Genomic DNA, 24,756 nt, shown 5'->3' on the forward strand with positions numbered 1-24,756 from the left:
AAGCACTATCTTGAAGGCAACGTTGAGCAAGAGTGCTCAAGGCTGAAGCTAGATTAAAAGCTCAGCAAGGTCCAGCTAAAGATAATAAAGAAGCACTTGCTGGGAGGCAACCCAGCCATGGGGCATCAATCCTCTAAGCATTCTGCCCTATTTTTATTTTTATTTGTTTATATAAAGTTCATTGATACTAAGGTAATGAATCAATTGCATAAGTTCACAGGGTTACAGAAGGAATCTGCAAACAAAATAGAGAAAAAGAGTTCACTGGCAAGAAAACGCCAGTAAGAGCCTATTTTGGGCGTTCAGCGCCCAAAAAGGGCAGCCAGTGGGCGCTGAACGCCAGTAAGGATAGCAATCTGGTGTTCAACGCCAAAAAAGGGCAACAACTGGGTGTTGAATACCCAGAAGAACAGCATTTGGGCGTTGAACGCCCAAAACAGGCAGTGTTTGGGCGTTCAAACGCCAGGATGATGGGGAGGAGGTAATTTCGTTTTTCTTCATATTTTTCATTCTAATTTTAATTCCCATGTTTCAAATCATGATTTCTTGCATAAACATGTTAAGAACCCTGATTTCTAAAATCCCTAATTTCTAAAAATCCTACTTTAAAAATATCAAATGTATCTTAATTCATAAGCACAATTCCTCTTTTTCAATCCAATTCAACTCTTTTTCAAAAATCTTTTCAACTCATCAATATCTTTTTCAAATCTCCAAATTATCTTTTTCAAAATCTAGATTTATCTTTTTCAAAAATCTTTCATATCTTTTTAATTTTAAACTATATCCTCTCTTATCATATCTTCTATCTTATCTTTTCCAAATCAATCTTTTTTATCATATCTTTTCTAAATTTTCGAACCTACCCCCCTCCCTTTAAATATGGGCTCGGCCTCCCTCCCCTTCCATCAACATTTGCACCTAGCTCTCCTTCCATCCCTCTCCTTTCTTTTCTTTTGCTTGAGGACAAGCAAACCTCTAAGTTTGGTGTGTTTATCCGAGATCACTAAGATCATGGCTCCTAAGGGAAAACAAACCACTTCAAGAGGCAAGAAAGAGAGCGTTCCAAAACCACTTTGGAATCAAGGGAAGTTCTTATCTAAAGAACATTCAGACCATTATTGCAAAATAATGGGTCTAAGATCAGTGATCCCGGAAGTTAGATTCGATCTGAAAGAAGATGAATATCCGGAGATCCAGGAGAAAATTCGAATCAGGAACTGGGAAGTCCTAGCTAATCTTGAAACGAAAGTGGGAAGGAATATGGTCCAGGAGTTCTATGCTAATATTTGGCAGACAGACAAGCAAAAACTATCTGGAACTGCTTTCTATAAATATCGAACCATGGTCAGAGGAAAGATTGTTCATTCCAACCCTGACAGGATCAGGGAGATCTTAAAGCTACCTCTGCTGAAAGATGATCCAAACTCTTTCAACAGGAGAATGATGAGAACAGACAAGAGTCTGGATAAGATTCTAGAGGACATATGTATTCCTGGAGCCAGGTGGATCACCAGCACGAAGGGTGTCCCAAATCAACTCAAAAGAGAAGATCTCAAACCAGTTGCCAGAGGATGGCTGGACTTCATTGGGCATTCTCTGCTGCCCACTAGCAACCGTTCTGAAGTCACTGTTAAAAGAGCAGTGATGATCCATTGCATCATGATGGGAAAAGAAGTGGAAGTTCATCAACTGATTTCAACTGAATTCTACAAAATTGCTAATAAAAATTCTAAAGAGGCCAGGTTGGCTTACCCAAGCTTGATTTCTCTGCTCTGCAAGGACGCTGGGGTAAGGATGGGAATAACTGAGTATATCTTATTTGAAAAACCAATCACCAAAGCATCAATGGAAAAACAACAAGCACAGGATGACCCCATCAAGAAGAAAACACAGGAATTTCTCCCAGAAATCCCTCAATCTTAATATTGGGAGTATCTTGAAACATCAATTACCAAGATACAAGAAGCTATGGAACAAATAATAAAGGAACAGAAGGAACACAGTCAAATTCTTTGCTATTTGATTAAAGAACAGGAAGAGCAAGGGCATGACTTGAGGGAATTGAAGCGCCAGAAGTTATCTCTTGAAGGACCAAGCACCCCACAGATCCGAGGAACATCCACTTCCCAGAACAAAGGTTGTTAAATTCCAATTTCTGCTTTAACTCTGTGATAGTTGTCGTTATAAGAGTTTACCTTAGGAGTCATATAATAGTAATTAGTGTCTATTTTGATTTTACCTCCAATTAAGTTATAGTCTATTTTTCTCATCATCAGCAAACATGAATAAAATAGTAGATCTTTTGAATAAGAGGCAATAAAATTCGAGTTTTTTTTATAAGAAAAATTCTAATTAGTAACATGTGGTGGCAATGCTTTCTGTCTTCTGAATGAATGCTTGAAAAGTGCATATGTCTTTTGAATTTGATGTTTAAGACTGTTAAATATGTTGGCTCTTGAAAGAATGATGAACATGAGACATGTTATTGATAATCTGAAAAATCATAAAAATGATTCTTGAAGCAAGAAAAAGCAGCAAAGAACAAAGCTTCCAAAAAAAAAAAAAGAGAAGAGAAAGCAAGCAGAAAAAGCCAATAGCCCTTAAAACCAAAAAGGCAAGGGTAATAAAAAGGATCCCAAGGCTTTGAGCATCAGTGGATAGGAGGGTCTAAAGGAATAAAATCCTGGCCTAAGCGGCTAAACCAAGCTGTCCCTAGCCATGTGCTTGTGCCGTGAAGGTGTCAAGTGAAAACTTGAGACTGAGCGGTTAAAGTCAAGGTCCAAAGCAAAAAGAAGAGTGTGCTTAAGAACCCTAGACACCTCTAATTGGGGACTTTAGCAAAGTTGAGTCACAATCTGAAAAGGTTCACCCAATTATGTGTCTGTGGCATTTATGTATCCGGTGGTAATACTGGAAAACAAAGTGCTTAGGGCCACGGCCAAGACTCATAAAGTAGCTGTGTTCAAGAATCATCATACTGAAATAGGAGAATCAATAACACTATCTGAATCCTAAGTTCCTATAGATGCCAATCACTCTGAGCTTCAATGGATAAAGTGAGATGCCAAAACTGTTCGGAAGCAAAAAGCTACTAGTCCCGCTCATCTAATTAGAATCTGAGCTTCACTCAAAAACTCTGAGATATTATTGCTTCTTGACTTATTAGTCTTCTATTTTATTTGTCTAGTAGCTTGAGGACAAGCAACAGTTCAAGTTTGGTGTTGTGATGAGCGGATATTTTATACGCTTTTTGGGGTTAATTTCATATAGATTTCAGTACGTTTTAGTTGGTTTTCAGTTTATTTTCATTAGTTTCTAGGCAAAATCCACATTTCTGGACTTTACTATGAGTTTGTGTGTTTTTCTGAAATTTTAGGTATTTTCTGGCTGAAATTGAGGGAGCTGAGCAAAAATCTGATTCAGGCTGAAAAAGGACTGCTAATGCTGTTGGATTCTGACCTCCCTGCACTCAAAATGGATTTTCTGGAGCTACAGAAATCCAAATGGCATGCTTCCAATTGCGTTGGAAAGTAGACATCCAGGGATTTCCAGCAATATATAATAGTCCATACATTTCTCAAGGATAGATGATGTAAACTGGCGTTCAACGTCAGTTCTCTGCCCAATTCTGGCGTCCAGCGACAGAAGCAAGTTGCAAGTTGGAGTTCAACGCCAGAAAAGGATCCAAAGCTGGCGTTGAATGCCCAAAACAGCCACAGGCACGTGAGAAGCTTTAGTCTCAGCCCCAGCACACACCAAGTGGGCCCCAGAAGTGGATTTCTGCACTATCTGTTATAGTTTACTCATTTTCTGTAAACCTAGGTTACTAGTTTAGTATTTAAACAACTTTTAGAGATTTATTTTGTATCTCATGACATTTTAGATCTGAACTTTGTACCTTTTGACGGCATGAGTCTCTAAACTCCATTGTTGGGGGTGAGGAGCTCTGCTGTGTCTCGATGAATTAATGCAAGTATTTCTGTTTTCCATTCAAACATGCGTGTTCCTATCTAAGATATCCATTCGCACTTCAATATGAATGTGATGAACGTGACAATCATCATCATTCCCCCTTAAACGCGTGCCTGACAACCACTTACGTGCCACCATAGAATGAATGAATATCTCTAAGATCTCTTAATCAGAATCTTCGTGGTATAAGCTAGATTGATGACAACATTCAAGAGAATCCGAAAAGTCTAAACCTTGTCCGTGGTATTCCGAGTAGGATTCAAGGATTGAATGACTGTGACGAGCTTCAAACTCACGAGTGCTGGGCGTAGTGACAGACACAAAAGGATAGTAAATCCTATTCCGGTACGATTGAGAACCTGCAGATGATTAGCCGTGCGGTGACAGCGCATCTGGACCCTTTTCACTGGAAGGATGGATGGTAGCCATTGACAACGGTGATCCACCAACACACAGCTTGCCATAGGAGGACGTGCGTGCATGAATCAGAAAACAGAGGAAAGCAGAATTTCAGAAGACAAAGCATCTCCAAAACTCTAACATATTCTCCACTACTGCATAACAAGTAACCTTTAATCAATGCTCTCTTGTTTATTCGCAATTCAATTAATAAATATAATTGACTTCCTGACTAAGAATTGCAAGTTAACCATAGATTGCTTCAAAACAACAATCTCCGTGGGATTCGACCCTTACTCACGTAAGGTATTACTTGGACGACCCAGTGCACTTGCTGGTTAGTAGCACGAGTTGTGAAAAGTGTGATTCACAATTCGTGCACCAGTGCTCCTTGGTGTTTTCCCTCCAAAATTTTCGAAAACAAGGAGCATTAGATCTAAAAATTTTAAATTTTGTACTATCTTATTATTTTTCTCTCTCTTCTTTAAATTCAAAAATATCTTTTCTCTCTATTTTAAAGCAAATTTTCGAAATTTACCTTTAAAATTCAGATTTTTATTTTAAAATTTAAAACCTTTTTCAAAAATCATCATATCCTTTTCAAAACTTCCTAACCACTTTCTCTCTCCTCATTTTTTTCGAAAATCTTCACCTATTTTTATTTATTTTATTTTAATTTATTTTGTTTTCGAAATAAATAAATAATTAAATAAATAAAAATATTTTCTTCCATTTTACATCATCTCCCTTTCTCCATCATGGACCTAAGCGGAAATGAACAGTCCAGGAGGACTCTGGGGTCATATGCTAACCCCTCTACTGCTTCATATGGGAGTAGTATCTGCATACCCTCCATTGGGGTCAGTAGCTTTGAGTTGAATCCTCAGCACATTATCATGGTGCAGCAAAGTTGCCAGTATTCCGGTCTTCCACAGGAAGAACCTACAGAGTTTTTGGCACAGTTTTTACAGATTGCTGACACAGTACATGATAAGGAAGTAGATCAGGATGTCTACAGATTATTACTATTTCTATTTGCTGTAAAAGACCAAGCTAAAAGGTGGTTAAATAACCAACCTAAGGCTAGCATAAGGACATGGAAACAGCTGACAGAAAAATTCCTGAACCAATACTTTCCTCCAAAATGGATGACATAGCAAAGACTGGACATCCAAGGCTTTAAACAAGGGGATAATGAATCTCTTTATGATGCCTGGGAGAGATACAGAGAGATGCTACGAAAATGCCCCTTTGAAATGTTTTCAGAGTGGGTTCAGTTAGACATCTTCTATTATGGGCTTACAGAAAGAGCTCAAATCTCTCTAGACTACTCAGCTGGTGGATCTATCCACAAGAGAAAGACAATTGAAGAAGCTCAAGAGCTCATTGATACAGTTGTCAGAAATCAGCATTTGTACCTAAGCAGTGACCCTTCCATGAAAGAAGAGGTCTAAACAGTAAATGCTGAACTCAGTCCTGTAAAACAAGCTACTGAATTCAATCAGCAACTAGACTTTCTAACAAAGCAGTTAGCCGAATTCAAGGATAGACTACAAGAGACAAGGATGGCTAACATAAATATGGAAGAACAATTGAAGCAAACAAAGCAGCAGTTGTCAAAACAAATAACAGAAGAATGCCAAGCAGTTCAATTAAGAAGTGGGAATACATTAAATACCCCACCTCAAGGCAGCAAGAAGCCAAGAAATGAGCAAACCACCCAAAATCCACCTGAGGATAGTAAGAGCCCAGGAAAAAATAATTCTGGCACTAAAACGCCAGAAATTGGGTGGAAGGCTTGCGCTGAACGCCCAGACCATGCTCAGGACTGGCGTTCAACGCCAGAAACAAGCAAGGATCTGGCGTTGAACGCCCAAAAGAAGCAAAGTTCTGGCGTTCAGACGCCAGGAACAGATGAGGAGCTGGCGTCTAACGTCACTCCAGCTTCTAACTCTGGCACTCAATTGCCAGTGAGGGATCAGACACACACAAGTGCTGATGATAACCCATCTAAAAAGGCTTCTTCAACCACTTTTGTTGGAAATAAACCTACAGCAACTAAGGTTGAGGAATATAAAGCCAAGATACCTTATCCTCAAAAACTCCCCCAAGAGGAGCAGGATAAGCAATTTGCTCGCTTTGCAGATTATCTCAGGACTCTTGAAATAAAGATTCCATTTGCAGAGGCACTTGAGCAAATACCTTCTTATGCCAAGTTCATGAAAGAGATCTTGAGTCATAAGAAGGATTGGAGAGAAACTGAAAGAGTTCTCCTCACTGAAGAATGCAGTGCAGTCATTCTGAAAAGCTTTCCTGAAAAGCTTAAAGACCCTGGGAGTTTTCTGATACCATGCACATTAGAAGGTAATTGCACCAAGACAGCTTTATGTGATCTTGGGGCAAGCATCAACCTAATACCTGCATCCACTATCAGAAAGCTTGGTTTAATTGAAGAAGTTAAACCAACCCGAATATGTCTCCAACTTGCTGATGGCTCCATTAAATACCCATCAGGCGTGATTGAAGACATGATTGTTAGAGTTGGACCATTCGCCTTTCCCATTGACTTTGTAGTGCTGGAAATGGAGGAGCACAAGAGTGCTACTCTCATTCTAGGAAGACCCTTCCTAGCAACTGGACGAACTCTCATTGATGTCAAACAGGGGGAAATAACCCTGAGAGTCAATGATGATGAGTTTAAGTTGAATGCTGTCAAAGCCATGCAGCATCCAAACACATCAAAAGACTGCATGAAAGTTGATCTTATTGACTCTTTGGTAGAAGAGATCAACATGGCTGTGAGTCTCGAATTAGAGTTGGAAGACATCTTTAAAGATGTTCAGCCTGATTTGGAGGATTCAGAGGAAATGAAAAAGCCTCTGAAATTTCCTCTGGAAGAGGAAAAACCTCCTAAACCCGAGCTCAAACCATTACTACCATCCCTGAAATATGCATATCTGGGAGAAGGTGACACTTTTCCAGTGATCATAAGCTCTGCTTTAAATCCACAGGAAGAGGAAGCACTTATTCAAGTGCTAAGGACACACAAGACAGCTCTTGGGTGGTCCATAGGTGACCTTAAGGTTATAAGCCCAGCTAGATGCATGCACAAAATCTTATTGGAGGATAATGCTAAACCAGTGGTTCAACCACAGAGGCGGCTAAATCCAGCCATGAAGGAAGCGGTGCAGAAAGAGGTCACCAAATTACTAGAGGCTGGGATTATTTATCCTATTTCTGACAGCCCCTGGGTGAGCCCTGTCCAAGTTGTCCCCAAAAAGGATGACAGTGGTTCATAATGAAAAGAATGAACTGGTTCCTACAAGAACAGTTACAGGGTGGCGCATGTGTATTGACTACAGAAGGCTCAATACAGCCACCAGAAAGGATCATTTTTCTTTACCATTCATAGACCAGATGCTAAAAAGACTGGCAGGTCATGATTATTACTGCTTTTTGGATGGCTACTCAGGCTATAACCAGATTACAGTAGATCCCCAAGATCAAGAGAAAACAGCATTCACATGTCCATCTGGAGTGTTTGCTTATAGAAGGATGCCATTTGGGCTGTGTATTGCGCCTGCAACCTTCCAGAGATGCATGCTCTCTATTTTCTCTGATATGATAGAAAAATTTCTGGAAGTCTTCATGGATGACTTCTCAGTATATGGAGACTCATTCAGCTCCTGTCTTGATCACCTGAAACTAGTTCTGAAAAGATGCCAAGAGACCAACCTGGTTTTAAACTGGGAAAAATGTCACTTTATGGTGACTGAAGGGATTGTCCTTGGGCATAAAATTTAAAACAAGGGAATAGAGGTGGATCAAGCAAAAATAGAGGTAATTGAAAAATTACCACCACCTGCCAATGTTAAGGCAATTAGAAGCTTTCTGGGGCATGCAGGATTCTATAGGAGGTTTATAAAGGATTTTTCAAAAATCGCAAAATCTCTGAGCAATCTGCTAGCTGCTGACATGCCATTTGTGTTTGACACAGAGTGTCTGCAGGCGTTTGAAACGCTGAAAGCCAAGCTAGTCACAGCACCAGTTATTTCTGCACCAGACTGGACATTACCATTTGAGCTAATGTGTGATGCCAGTGATCACGCCATTGGTGCAGTACTGGGGCAGAGGCATGACAAGCTTCTGCATGTCATTTATTATGCTAGTCGTGTTTTGAATGATGCCCAGAAAAATTACACAACCACAGAAAAAGAATTGCTTGCAGTGGTTTATGCCATTGACAAGTTTAGATCATACTTAGTAGTAGGATCAAAAGTGATTGTTTACACAGATCATGCTTCTCTTAAATATCTACTCATAAAGCAGGATTCAAAACCCAGACTCATAAGATGGGTGTTGCTTCTGCAAGAGTTTGATATAGAAATAAGAGACAGAAAAGGGACAGAGAACTAAGTGGCTGACCATCTGTCCCGGATAGAGCCAATAGAAGGGACGTCATTCCCCTCTCTTGAAATCTCTGAGACCTTTCCTAATGAGCATTTGTTTGCCATTCAGGAAACACCATGGTTTGCAGACATTGCAAACTACAAAGCTGCAAGGTTCATTCCCAAGGAGTACAGCAGGCAACAAAAGAAAAAATTAATTACTGATGCAAAGTACTACTTGTGGGATGAACCCTATCTCTTTAAGAGATGTGCAGATGGCATAATCCGTAGGTGTGTGCCTAAAGAGGAAGCACAAAGGATCTTATGGCATTACCATGGGTCACAATATGGAGGTCATTTCGGAGGTGAGCGAACAGCCACCAAGGTCCTCCAATGTGGCTTCTACTGGCCTACACTCTACAGACATTCCCGAGAGTTTGTACGTAACTGTGACAGTTACCAGAGAGCTGGTAATTTGCCTCACAGTTACGCCATGCCTCAACAAGGAATCTTGGAGATTGAGTTGTTTGATGTATGGGGTATTGATTTCATGGGGCCTTTCCCACCATCATACTCAAACACTTATATTCTGGTGGCAGTTAACTATGTATCAAAATGGGTTGAGGCCATTGCCACACCCACCAATGATACTAAAACAGTGCTGAAGTTCCTCCAGAAACATATATTCAGCAGGTTTGGTGTTCCCAGGGTACTAATCAGTGATGGGGGCACTCACTTCTGCAATAAACAGCTTTACTCTGCCATGGTCCGGACTAAAAAGAATCCTGGAACGGACTGTAAGTACCCGTAGAAAGGATTGGGCACAAAGCTTGGATGATGCTCTGTGGACTTACAGAACAGCATTCAAGACTCCTATAGGGACCTCTCCATACCAACTTGTGTATGGTAAGGCATGCCACCTGCCCGTGGAACTGGAACATAAAGCCTACTGAGCAACCAGATTCCTAAACTTTGATGCCAAATTAGCTGGAGAAAAAAGATTGCTCCAGCTAAATGAGCTAGAGGAATTCAGATTCACTGCTTTCGAAAATGCCAAGCTTTATAAAGAGAAATAAAAAAAGTGGCATAACAGAAAGCTGTCATCTAGAATCTTTGAACCAGGACAAAAGGTTCTGTTGTTTAACTCTAGGCTCAGGCTATTCCCCAGGAAACTGAAGTCCCGGTGGAGGGGACCATATGTGATTACAAGTGTATCACCATATGGTTATGTGGAGCTTCAAGATATTGATTCTGATAAGAAGTTCATTGTTAATGGACAGAGAATCGAGCACTATCTTGAAGGCAATGTTGAGCAAGAGTGCTCAAGGCTGAGGCTAGATTAAAAACTCAGCAAGGTCCAGCTAAAGACAATAAAGAAGCGCTTGCTGGGAGGCAACCCAGCCATGGGGCATCACTTCCTCTAAGCATTTTGCCCTATTCTTGATTTTATTTGTTTATATAAAGTTCACTGATACTAAGGTAAAGAGTCAATTGTATAAGTTCACAGGGTTACAGAAAGATTCTGCACACAAAACAGAGAAAAAGAGCTCACTGGCAAGAAAACGCCAGTAATAGTCTGTTTTGGGCGTTCAACGCCCAAAAGAAGCATCCACTGGGCGTTGAACGCCAGTAAGGATAGCCATCTGGGCGTTAAACGCCAGAAAGAAGCATCTTCTGGGCATTGAACGCCAGAAAGAAGCTCCTTCTGGGCGTGTAACGCCAGATTTACAGCATCCTGGGCATTCAAAAAAACGCCCAGTGACAAAGGAGTTCCTGGCGTTCAACACCAGAAAAAAGCAATAGCTGGGCGTTGAACGCCCAGGAGAAGCAGCAGTTGGGCGTTGAACGCCCAAAACATGTAGCGTTTGGGCGTTCAAACCCCAGGATGGTGGGGAGGAGGTAAATTCGTTTTTTACTTTAAATTTTTCATTTTAATTTTAATTTTCATGTTTCAATTCATAATTTCTTGCATAAACATGTTACAAACCCTGATTTCTAAAATCCCTAATTTCTAATAACCCTACTTTAAAAATATCAAATGTATCTTAATCCATAAGTACAAATCCTTTTCTTCAATCCAATTCAACTTTTTTTCAAAATTTTCAAAACAAATCCATCTCTTTTCATTCAAAAATCTTTTCAACTAATCAATAATTTTTTTAAAAAATCTCCATATTATCTTTTTCAAAAATCGAAATTTATCTTTTTTCAAATAACTTTCATATCTCTTCAATTTTAAATTATATCTTTTCTTATCATACTTAAATTTTTCTTAAAGATCATATCTTCTATCTTATCTTCCTCCCTATTTTCGAAAACCCACCCCCCTCCCTTTTAAAAACCCATTCGGCCTCCTCCCTCTCATCCACCATTCAACACTAGCTCTCCTTCTATCCCTCTCATTTCTTTTCTTTTGCTTGAAGACAAGCAAACCTCTAAGTTTAGTGTGTTTATCCGTGATCACTAAACCATACCCACTAAGATCATGGCTCCTAAAGGAAAACAACCCACCCCAAGAGGCAAGAAAGAAACCGTTCCAAAACCACTTTGGAATCAAGGGAAGTTCTTAACTAAAGAACATTCAGACCATTATTACAAAATAATGGGTCTAAGATCAGTGATCCCAGAAGTTAGATTCGATCTGAAAGAAGACGAATATCCGGAGATCCAAGAGTAGATTCGAATCAGGAACTGGGAGATCCTAGCTAATCCTGAAATGAAAGTGGGAAAGAATATGGTCCAGGAGTTCTATGCTAATATGTGGCAAACAGACAAGCAAAGACTATCTGGATTTGCCCTCTATGACTATCGGACCTTGGTCAGAGGAAAGATTGTTCATACCCACCCTGACAAGATCAGGGAGATCTTAAAGCTACCTCAGCTGAAAGATGATCCAGACTCCTTCAATAGGAGAATGATGAGAACAGACAAGGGCCTGGATAAGATTCTAGAGGATATATGTATCCCTGGAGCCAGGTGGACCACCAGCACGAAGGGTGTCCCAAATCAACTCAAAAGAGAAGATCTCAAACCAGTCGCCAGAGGATGGCTGGACTTCATTGGGCATTCTCTGCTGCCCACTAGCAACCGTTCTGAAGTCACTATTAGAAGAGCAGTGATGATCCATTGCATCATGATAGGAAAAGAAGTGGAAGTTCATTAACTGATTTCAACTGAATTTTACAAAATTGCAAACAAAAATTCCAAAGATGCCAGGTTGGCTTATCCAAGCTTGATTTCTATGCTCTGCAAGGACGCTGGAGTAAGGATGGGAATAACTGAGTATATCTCAGTTGAGCGACCAATCACCAAAGCATCAATGGAAAAATAACAAGCACAGGATGACCCCATCAAGAAGAGAACACAGGAATTTCTCCCAGAAATCCCTCAATCTGAATACTGGGAGTATCTTGAAACATCTATTACCAAGATGCAAGAAGCTATGGAACAAATAAAGAAAGAACAGAAGGAACAAAGTAGCATTCTTTGCTATTTGCTTAAAGAACAGGAGGAGCAAGGGCGTGATTTAAGGGAATTGAAGCGCCAGAAATTATCTCTTGAAGGACCAAGCACCCCGCAGATTAGAGGAACATCCACTTCCCAGAACAAAGGTTGTTAAATTCCAATCTTAGCCTTAACTCTGTGATAACTATTTTTGTTTTAGTTTTACCTTAGGAGTCATATAGTAGTAATTAGTATCTATATTTTTTATTTTATCTCCAATTAAGCTATAATTTAATTTTATCATCATCATTAAACATGAATAAAATAGAAGAATTTCTTTAGAATAAGAGGCAATATTTTTTGAGTTTTTAATAATATAAATTCTAATTATTTACATGTGGTGGCAATGCTTTCTGTCTTCTGAATGAATGCTTGAACAGTGCATATGTCTTTTGAATTTGATGTTTAAGACTATTAAATATGTTGGCTCTTGAAAGAATGATGAACATGAGACATGTTATTGATAATCTGAAAAATTATAAAAATGATTCTTGAAGCAAGAAAAAGCAGTGAATATAAAAGCTTGCAGAAAAAAAAATAGAGAAAGAAAAAGAAAAAGCAAGCAGAAAAAGCCAAAGCTCTTAAAACCAAAAGGCAAGAGCAAAAAGCCAATAGCTCTTAAAACTAAAAGGCAAGGGTAATAAAAAAGACCACAAGGCTTTGAGCATCAGTGGATAGGTGATGCACGGAAAACTTGTCTCACAACAAATTTCCCTTCGGCAAGTGTACCGAATTGTCGTCAAGTAAAAACTCACAATAGAGTGAGGTCGAATCCCACAGAGATTAACGGATTAAGCAATTAATGGTTAATTGATTATCCTAGTTAGACGGTTCAGATTTGGATGATGAGCAGCAGGAATTGTAAATTGACAGAAAAGTAAAGAAAGCAATAAAGTGCAGAAAAGTAAAGTGGCAAGAAAAGTAAATATAAGAACTAAAAATAAAATGAACATTGGGATCAAGAGATATTGCAATCCTCCGGATCAAGTTCATTCTCATCTCTTCCTCAATCAATGCACTCATTGATCTCCTTGGCAATCTTAATTGATCGAATTACAATTCCTTGTAACTCAATCTCTCAAATCTTGATCAATAGCCAATTCCTTGGTCAACTGCTCATGAGAAGAGATGAAGTATGGTCACTGATTATACCACATGCATTTCCCAAATCAAGTGTTGAGAGGATTATAGTCACATATCCATCCAAACCCAATTTGGTCCAGCATGAGAAAGCATTTCTAGCATAATCTCTTCATTCCTCTTTCAAAGTTCAGAAGAGATCCAAGTTTGAATAGCCTCTTTTCCAAGATACTACCCAATTGGATGAAGATCGAAAGCTCTCTAGTAAAATCAAGAGGAAAGAAAGAAGAAGAAGAATAAGAACTACACTTAATCCATTGGGTCACAATAGATCTCTCTAACCCAATGTAAAGAGTTAGTTGATCATTGCTCTACAAAAATAGAAAAGAAAGAAAGTGTAGAAAAGTAAAGATGAAGATTCAAACTGAAATTGAAAATTTAACATTCATAAATGAAAATTACAACTAAAAAAAAGAGAAGGAAAAGTGTGTAGGGGGAGGGAGTCCGAAGACCCCTCTTCAATCCCCCATTCCGGAATTCCCCCTATTCTCAGCTTCCTTCAATGTAAAGACTAAAGCCTTTATATAGGTTCTCCTAAATTACAAAATGAAATTAAAAGCAAATTACAATTAAATGAAAATTCCTATTCTAGATGCTTCTTGTGGTCTTGATTGGTTGACAATTGTGGACTTGCTTGCTTGAGCTTTGAAGTGGACTTGAGAGAGAGTGAGTCAAGTTGAGGTCCAGGTGCTAAAGTTAGCCACACTAATGCTACAAGTGTGGCGTTAGTGCTAAAGTTATTGTGGCTAACGTTGCACTTGCTGCCCAGTTGGTGTTTTTGGGGCTTAAAAGATGCCTCTTGTTTGTGCTCCAATTTCATGCCCACTATAGAGTATTATATATCGTTGGAAAGCTCTGAATGTCAGCTTTCTAACGCAACTGGAATCACCTCAATTGGACCTCTGTAGCTCAAGTTATGCTCCTTTGAAGTGGACATGGTCGTTGGCATAGTTGCCAGCGTTAATGAAAAACTTGAGTGCCAATAACGCTAGCGATCAGGGCTTCATTATTGCCAGTTTCTGAAGCTCAAACTTAGTGTCCACCCCATACCATTATATATTTTTGGAAAGCCCTGGATGTCTACTTTCTAATGCCTTTGGAAGCGCATCATTTGGAGCTCTACAACTCGAGTTACACTTCTTGGAAGGTGAAGAGGTCAGCTGGCCTTACTACAGGTTGATACTATGTTCATCTTTGCACTTTCGGGGGAGGTTTTCTCCCTCAAATTTAGTGTCAACCATATAGTGCCATATATGATTGGAAAGTTCTGGAATCCTACTTTCCAATTCCACTGGAATCACCTCATTTGGAGCTTTGTGGCTCAAGTTATACGTGTTTGAAGAAGGCATGGTCAAGCTGCCAGGTGCCACGTTAACTTCCACGTTAACTAAGTTAACGTGGGAGTTAACGTGGCTCATAGTGGCTTGTGTGGCTCATTCCAACATTAGTGACAATGTTGGGTGTCACTAACGTTGGCGATCACCTCCCTTCTTCACGTTAACTAGGTTAACGTGGGAGTTAACGTGGCTTATTGGGGCTTGTGTGGGTTCCTTCCAACGTTAGTGACAATGTTTGGTGTCACTAATGTTGTCGACCACCTTGTTTCTTCACGTTAGCTTCCACGTTAACTAGGTTAACGTGGGAGTTAACGTGGCTTATTGTGACTTGGCCAACGTTAGTGATAAAGTTGAATGTCACTAACGTTGGCTTCCCCTTTACTTCTTAACGTTAGAGGCCACGTTAACTAAGTTAACGTGGCCTCTAACGTGGCCACTTATGAGCTTGGTCCAACGTTAGTGATAATGTTAAGTGTCACTAACGTTGGCTCCATTTCCTTTCTTCAAAGTTAATGCCACTAACTTTTCTCACTAACGTTGTGGCTTTCCTTCCTTCCACGTTAGTGCCCACGTTAGTGTAACTAACGTAGCCACTAACGTGGCTCTTCTCTTCTTCTTTTGGCCTGAAATCAATCAAACAAAGTGCATCAAAGTCTTGCTCTTAATCATGGGATCATGCATCATCCAATTTATCATATAATTCATGCAAAATTCTCATGAAATCATGTAAAGTGCACAATGTATGCTTGAATCAAGATGTAAGTGAATATGTACCCAAAACTAGCTTATTTCCTAAGAAAATGCATGAAACTACCTTAAAAACAGTAAAGAAAAGGTCAGTGAAACTGGCCAAAATGCCCTGGCATCAATAGGAGGGCCTAAAGGAATAAAATCCTGGCCTAAGCGGCTAAACCAAGCTGTCCCTAACCATGTGCTTGTGGCGTGAAGGTGTCAAGTGAAAACTTGAGACTGAGCGGTTAAAGTCAAGGTCCAAAGCAAAAAGAAGAGTGTGCTTAAGAACCCTGGACACCTCTAATTGGGGACTTTAGCAAAGCTGAGTCACAATCTGAAAAGGTTCACCCAATTATGTGTCTGTGGCATTTATGTATCCGGTGGTAATACTAGAAAACAAAGTGCTTAGGGCCACGGCCAAGACTCATAAAGTAGCTGTGTTCAAGAATCAACATACTGAACTAGGAGAATCAATATCACTATCTGAATTCTGAGTTCCTATAGATGCCAATCACTCTGAGCTTCAATGGATAAAGTGAGATGCCAAAACTGTTCAGAAGCAAAAAGCTACTGGTCCCGCTCATCTAATTAGAATCTGAGCTTCACTCAAAAATTCTGAGATATTATTGCTTCTTAAATTATTTATATTCTATTTTATTTATCCAGTTGCTTGAGGACAAGCAACAGTTTAAGTTTGGTGTTGTGATGAGCGGATATTTTATACGCTTTTTGGGGTTAATTTTATATAGTTTTTAGTGTGTTTTAGTTAGTTTTTAGTTTATTTTCAATAGTTTCTAGGCAAAATTTATATTTCTGGATTTTACTATGAGTTTATATGTTTTTCTGTAATTTCAGGTATTTTCTGGCTGAAATTGAGGGAGCTGAGCAGAAATCTGATTCAGGCTGAAAAAGGACTGCTGATGCTGTTGGATTCTGACCTCCCTGCACTCGGAATGGATTTTCTGGAGCTACAGAACTCCAAACGGTGCGCTTCCAATTGCGTTGGAACGTAGACATCCAGGGCTTTCCAGCAATATATAATAGTCCATACTTTGCTCAAGGATAGATGACGTAAACTGGCGTTCAACGCCATTTCTATGTTGTAGTCTGGCGTCCAGCGCCAGAAACAAGTTACAAGTTGGAGTTCAACGCCAGAAAAGGATCCAAAGCTGGAGTTGAACGCCCAAAACAGCTCTATGCACGTGATTAGCTAAGTCTTAGCCCTAGCACACACCAAGTGGGTCCCAGAAGTGGATTTCTGCACTATCCATCTTAGTTTACTCATTTTCTGTAAACCTAGTTTACTAGTCTAGTATTTAAACAACTTTTAGAGACTTGTCTTGTATCTCATGACATTTTAGATCTGAACTTTGTACCTTTTGACGGCATGGGTCTCTAAACTCCATTGTTGGGGGTGAGGAGCTCTGCTGTGTCTCGATGAATTAATGCAAGTATTTCTGTTTTCCATTCAAACATGCATGTTCCTATCTAAGATATCCATTCGCACTTCAATATGAATGTGATGAACGTGACAATCATCATCATTCCTCCACGAACGCGTGCCTGACAACCACTTACGTTCCACCGTAGAATGAATGAATATCTATTAGATCTCTTAATCAGAATCTTTGTGGTATAAGCTAGATTGATGGCAGCATTCAAGAGAATCCGGAAAGTCTAAACCTTGTCTGTGGTATTCTGAGTAGGATTTAGGGATTGAATGACTGTGACGAGCTTCAAACTCGCGAGTGCTGGGCGTAGTGACAGACGCAAAAGGATAGTAAATCCTATTCCGGTACGATTGAGAACCTGCAGATGATTAGCCGTGCGGTGACAGCGCATCTGGACCCTTTTCACTGGAAGGATGGATGGTAGCCATTGACAACGGTGATCCACCAACACACAGCTTGCCATAGGAGGACGTGCGTGCGTGAATCAGAAAACAGAGGAAAGCAGAATTTCAGAAGACAAAGCATCTCTAAAACTCCAATATATTCTCCATCATTGCATACAAGTATAATTTGTGTTCTGCCCTTTTATTCCTTGCAATCAAATTTGATAAGTGAATTATTTTATTATTTTCATGACTAAGAGTTACAAGATAACCATAGATTGCTTCAAGCCAACAATCTCCATGGGATCGACCCTTACTCACGTAAGGTATTACTTGGACGACCCAGTGCACTTGCTGGTTAGTGGTACAAGTTGTAAAAAGTGTGATTTACAATTCGTGCACCAGTTAGCTGAGTAAAGGAGTTACTGAAATTCCTCCTAGTACTCTCCCAAGCAGTACAAAAGAGAATCCAAAGAGAGAGTGAAAGGCCATAAATATACCCAACATGGCCGAACCTATAGAGGAGAAAGAGGCAGTGATTTCCAGTGAGGAAGACCTCAATGGACGTCCACTGACCACTAAGGAGTTCCCTATTGAGGAACTAAAAGAATCTGAGGCTCATATAGAGACCATAGAGATCCCACTGAAATTACTGTTGCCATTCATGAGCTCTGATGAGTATTCTTCCTCTGAAGAAGATGAAGATATTGTTGAAGAGAAAGTTGCTCAGTATCTAGGAGCAATCATGTAGCTGAATGCCAAGTTATTTGGTAATGAGACTTGGGAGGATGAACCCCCATTGTTCATCAATGAACTGAATGCCTTGGTTCAATTAAAATTACCTCAGAAGAAACCGGATCCTGGAAAATTCTTAATACCATGTACCATAGGCACCATGACCTTTAAGAAGGCTCTGTGTGACCTAGGGTCAGGAATAAACCTCATTCCACTCTCTGTAATGGAGAAACTAGGGATACTTGAGGTAAATACTGCAAGAATCTCACTAGAGATGGCAGACAAATCAATAAAATAGGCTTATGGACTTATAGATGATGTCTTAGTGAAGGTTGAAGGCTTTTACATCCCTGCTGATTTTATAATCCTAGATACTGGGAAGGATGAAGATGAATGCATCATCCTTGGAAGACCTTTCCTAGCCACAGCAAGAGCTGTGATTGATGTGGACAGAGGAGAGTTAGTCCTTCAATTGAATGAGGACCACCTTGTGTTTAAGACTCAAGGATCTTCTTCTGTAACCATGGAGAAAAAGCATGAAAAGCTTCTCTCAATACACAGTCAAACAGAGCCCCTACACTCAACTTCTAAGTTTGGTGTTGGGAGGCCACCATTAAGCTCTGAGTCTTTGTGAAGCTCTCTAAGAGTTCACTGTCAAGCTATTGACATTAAAGAAGTGCTTGTTGGGAAGCAACCCAATGTTATTTAATTATATTTATTTATATTCCATTGTCATTTTATGTTTTCTTTAGGTTGATGATCATGTGAAGTCATAAAAACAGCTGCAGAATTAAAGCAAAATCAAAAACAACATCAAAAACAGCACACCCTGGAGGACAAGCTTACTGCCGTTTAAATGCCAGTAAGGATAGCAGAATGGGCGTTTAACGCCCAGTCTACCAGCATTCTGGGCGTTAAATACCAGAATGGGTAGCACTTTGAGCGTTTAATGCCAGAAAAGGGTGACTTGTGTCTGGCTGGCGTTAAACACCAGAATTGGCAGACAGACTGGCGTTTAACGCCAGAATTGGCATACAGAGGGCGTTTGAAAGCCAGAATGGTGCAGAGAGCAGAATTCCTTGACACCTCAGGATCTGTGGACCCTACAGGATCCCCACCTACCCCAACTCACTCTCTCTCCTCTTCACACCTCTCCATAACACTCTTCCCCAAATACCCTTGACCAATCACATCAATACCTATTCCCCAAACACCATTCACCTATCAAATCCTACCCTCTTCCCCACAACCTCTTCACCACTCACATCCATCCATCATAAAACCCCACCTACCTCACCATTCAAATTCAAAACATTTCCCTCCCAAACCCAACCCCTCATACATGAATTCCCCCTCTCTATTACCCTATAAGTACCCCTCCTTATCACCTTCAATTTCACACATCATACACACTTCAAACCACCTTTGCCGAAACCAACCCTCCCCTCTATCTCCTCCATTTCTTCTTCTTCTACTCCTTTCTTTCTTCTTTTGCTCGAGGAGAAGCAAATCTCTTAAGTTTGGTGTGGGAAAAAGCTCTGTTTTTTGTTTTTCCATAACCATTAATGGTACCTAAGGCCAGAGAAAGCTCTAGAAAGAGGAAAAGGAAGGCAATTGCTTCCACCTCCGAGTCATGGGAGATGGAGAGATTCATCTCAAAAGTCCAACAAGACCACTTCTATGAAGTTGTGGCCAAGAAGAAGGTGATCCCTGAGGTCCCCTTCATGCTCAAAAAGAGTGAATATCCAGAGATCCGACGTGAGATTCAAAAAAGAGGTTAGAAAGCACTCACCAACCCCATCCAACAAGTTAGAATCTTAATGGTTCAAGAGTTTTATGCTAATGCGTGGATCACTAAGAACCATAATCAAAGTATAAATTCGAACCCAAAGAATTGGCTCATAATGGTTCGAGGGAATTACTTGGATTTCAGTCCGGAAAATGTGAGGTTGGCATTTAACTTGCAAATGATGCAAGGAGATCCTCACCCTTTCAGTAGAAGGGTCAACTTTGATCAAAGGTTGAACCAAGTCCTCATAGACATCTGTGTGGAAGGAGCTCAATGGAAGAGAGACTCAAGAGGCAAGCCAGTTCAATTAAGAAGGCTTGACCTTAAACCCGTGGCTAGGGGATGGTTAGAGTTCATCCAACGCTCTATTATTCCTACTATCAATCGATCTGAAGTTACAATAGACCGAGCTATCATGATCCATAGTATCATGAATAGAGAGGAAGTAGAAGTTCATGAGATCATACCTCTAGAACTCTACACGGTGGCGGACAAGTCCTCTACTTTGGCAAGGTTAGCCTTCTCTCATCTCATCTGTAACCTATGCAATTTAGCTGGAATTGTCAAAGAGGAAGACATCCTCATTGAAGGAGACAAGCCCATCACTAAGAAGAGGATGGAGCAAACAAGAGAGCCCACTCATGGACCTCAACAAGAGCATGAGGAAGTCCCTCATCAAGAAATCCCAGAGATACCTCAAGGGATGCATTTTCCTCCACACAACGATTGGGAGCAACTCAACACTTCTTTAGGAGAATTGAGATCCAACATGGAGCAACTAAGAGTTGAGCACCAAGAGCACTCCATCATCCCCCATGAAATCAGAAAGGACCAAAGAGCCATGAGGGAGGAGCAATGGTGTGCGAAATCGTGATCATTCCATTCCTTGGCAACAGCGTTAAAAACTTAATACGCACGTTCATGATCTTATATCTGTTTCACAACTTCATACAACTAACCAGCAAGTGCACTGGGTCATCCAAGTAATAAACCTTACGTGAGTAAGGGTTGATCCCACGGAGATTGTCGGCTTGAAGCAAGCGATGGTCACCTTGTAAATCTCAGTCAGGCGGATTAAATTGATTTTATGAACTGATAAGTAAAAGATAAATAAAATATAAAATAGGATAGTGGTACTTATGTAATTCATTGGTGAGAATTTCAGATAAGCGTATAGAAATGTTTTCGTTCCTTTGATCTCTGCTTTCCTGCTGTCTTCATCCAATCAATCCTACTCCTTTCCATGGAAAGCTGTATGTTGGGCATCACCGTTGTCAATGGCTACTTCCCGTCCTCTCAGTAAAAATGGTCCAAGATGCTCTGTCACGGCACGACTATTCATCTGTCGGTTCTCGATCATACTGGAATAGGATCCATTGATCCTTTTGCGTTTGTCACTACGCCCAGCACTCGCGAGTTTTAAGCTCGTCACAGCCATCCCTTCCCAGATCCTACTCGGAATACCACAGACAAGGTTTAGACTTTCTGGATCTCAGGAATGGCCACCCATGGGTTCTAACTTATACCACGAAGACACTAATTACTCGGACTCAGTCCCCTGTATTAGATATCCAAGAGATATCCATTCAATCTAAGGTAGAACGAAAGTGGTTGTCAGGCACGCGTTCATAAGTTGCGAATGATGATGACTATCACGATCATCACATCCATCATATTGAAGTACAAATGAATATCTTAGAAGCGGAATAAGTTGAATTGAATAGAAAAACAGTAGTACTTTGCATTAATCTTTGAGGAACAGCAGAGCTCCACACCTTAATCTATGGTGTGTAGAAACTCTACCGTTGAAAAATACATAAGTGAAAGGTTCAGGCATGGCCGAATGGCCAGCCCCCATGAAGGTCTAAGATAGCATAAAACTAATCAAAGATAAAACTAAAGATGATAAAAAGTCCTATTTATACTAAGCTAGTTACTAGGGTTTACAGAAATGAGTAAATGATACAGAAATCCACTTCTGGGGCCCACTTGGTGTGTGCTTGGGCTGAGCTTGAAGTTTACACGTGGAGAGGTCATTCTTGGAGTTGAACGCCAGTTTGTAACGTGTTTCTTGCGTTGAACTCCACTTTGCAACTTGTTTCTGGCGCTGGACGCCAGACTGCAGCATGGAACTGGCGTTAAATTCCAGTTTACATCATCAATCCTTATTTAAAGTATGGACTATTATATATTGCTGAAAAGCCCTGGATGTCTATTTTCCAACGCAATTAGAACCGTGCTATTTGGGGTTCTGTAGCTCCAGAAAATCCACTTTGGGTGCAGGGAGGTTAGAATCCAACAGCATCAGCAGTCCTTCTTCAACCTCTGAATCTGATTTTTGCTCAAGTCCCTCAATTTCAGCCAGAAAATACCTGAAATCACAGAAAAACACACAAACTCATATAAAGTCCAGAAATGTGAATTTAACATAAAAACTACTAAAAACATCACTAAAAGTAACTAGATCCTACTAAAAACATACTAAAAACAATGCCAAAAAGCGTATAAATTATCCGCTCATTACAACACCAAACTTAAATTGTTGCTTGTCCCCAAGCAACTGAAAATCAAATAGGATAAAAAGAAGAGAAGATACTATAAATTCCAAAATATCAATGAAACATAGCTCCAATTAGATGAGCGGGACTTGTAGCTTTTTGCCTCTTGAATAGTTTTGGCATCTCACTTTATCCATTGAAGTTCAAAATGATTGGCATCTATAGGAACTCAGAGTTCAGATAGTGTTATTGATTCTCCTAGTTCAGTATGTTGATTCTTGAACACAGCTACTTTATGAGTCTTGGCCGTGGCCTTAAGCACTTTGTTTTCCAGTATTACCACCGGATACATAAATGCCACAGACACATAACTGGGTGAACCTTTTCAGATTGTGACTCAGCTTTGCTAAAGTCCCTAATTAGAGGTGTCCAGGGTTCTTAAGCACACTCTTCTTTTGCTTTGGACCTTGACTTTAACCGCTCAGTCTCAAGTTTTCACTTGACACCTTCACGCCACAAGCACATGGTTAGGGACAGCTTGGTTTAGCCGCTTAGGCCAGGATTTTATTCCTTTTGGCCCTCCTATCCACTGATGCTCAAAGCCTTGGATCCTTTTTATTTACCCTTGCCTTTTGGTTTTAAGGGTTATTGGCTTTTTGCTCTTGCCTTTTGGTTTTAAGAGCTTTTGGCTTTTTCTGCTTGCTTTTCTCTTTTTTTTTTCGCCATTTTTTTTGCAAGCTTTTGTATTCACTGCTTTTTCTTGCTTCAAGAATAATTTTTATGATTTTTCAGATTATCAAATAACATGTCTCCTTTTCCTTATTCTTCAAGAGCCAACATATTTAACATTCATAAACATCAACTTCAAAAGACATATGCACTGTTCAAGCATTCATTCAGAAAATAATAAGTATTGTCACCACATCAAAATAATTAAACTAGTTTCAAGGATGAATTCGAAACCATGTACTTCTTGTTCTTTTGTTTTTAAAACATTTTTCATTTAAGAGAGGTGATGGATTTATATTCACTACTTTAAGGCATAAACACTTAGACACTAATGATCATGTAATAAAGACACAAACATAGATAAACATTTAACATAAGAAAACGAAAAACAGAAAATTTAAGAACAAGGAATGAGTCCACCTTAGTGATGGTGGTGTTTCCTTCTTGAGGAACCAATGATGTCCTTGAGCTCTTCTATGTCTCTTCCTTGTCTTTGTTGCTCCTCCCTCATTGCTCTTTGATCTTCTCTAATTTCATGGAGGATGATGGAGTGATCTTGGTGTTCCACCCTTAATTGTCCTATGCTGGAACTTAATTCTCCTAAGGAGGTGTTGATTTGCTCCCAAAAATTTAGTGGAGGAAAGTGCATCCCTTGAGGCATCTCAGGGATTTCTTGGTGATGAGCTTCTTCATGCGCCTCTTGAGATCCATGGATAGGCTCTCTTGTTTGCTCCATCCTTTTCTTAATGACGGGCTTGTCCTCTTCAATGAGGATATCTCCCTCTATGTCAATCCCAGCCAAATTGCATAAGTGGCAAATGAAGTGAGGAAAGGCTAACCTTGCCATAGTGGAGGACTTGTCAGCCACCTTGTAGAGTTCTTGAGGTATAATCTCATGAACCTCCACTTCCTCCCCAATCATGATGCTATGGATCATGATGGCCCGATCTATTGTAACTTCAGACCGGTTGCTAGTGGGAATGATTGAGCATTGAATGAACTCCAACCATCCTCTAGCTACAGGCTTAAGGTCCAGTCTTCTCAGTTAAACCGGTTTACCTTTTGAGTCAATCTTCCATTGAGCTCCTTCCATACATATGTCTATGAGGACTTGGTCCAACCTTTGATCAAAGTTGACTCTTCTTGTGTAGGGGCGTGCGTTCTCTTCCATCATTGGCAAGTTAAACGCCAACCTCATATTTTCGGGACTGAAATCTAAGTAGTTCCCCCAAACCATGGTGAGATAATTCTTTGGGTTCGGGTTCTTACTTCGATCATGGTTCCTAGTGATCCATGCATTAGCATAGAACTCTTGAACCATTAGAATTCTGACTTATTGGATGGGGTTTGTTAGAACTTCCCAACCTCTTCTTTGGATCTCATGTCAGATCTCCGGATACTCATTTTTCTTGAGTTTGAAAGGGACCTCGGGGATCACCTTCTTCTTGGCCACAACATCATAGAAGTGGTCTTGATGGGCTTTGGAGATGAATCTTTCCATCTCCCATGACTCGGAGGTGGAAGCTTTTGTCTTCCCTTTCCCTTTTCTAGAGGATTTTCCGTTCTTAGGTGCCATCAATGGTAATGGAAAAACAAAAAGCTTATGCTTTTACCACACCAAACATAGAATATTGCTCGCCCTCGAGCAAGAGAAGAAAGAAAAGAAGAAGAAGAAGAAGATATAGAAGAGAGGGAG

This window comes from Arachis hypogaea, chromosome 19 (genome assembly GCF_003086295.3).
Source record: "Arachis hypogaea cultivar Tifrunner chromosome 19, arahy.Tifrunner.gnm2.J5K5, whole genome shotgun sequence".
NCBI classification, from domain to species: Eukaryota; Viridiplantae; Streptophyta; class Magnoliopsida; order Fabales; family Fabaceae; genus Arachis; species Arachis hypogaea.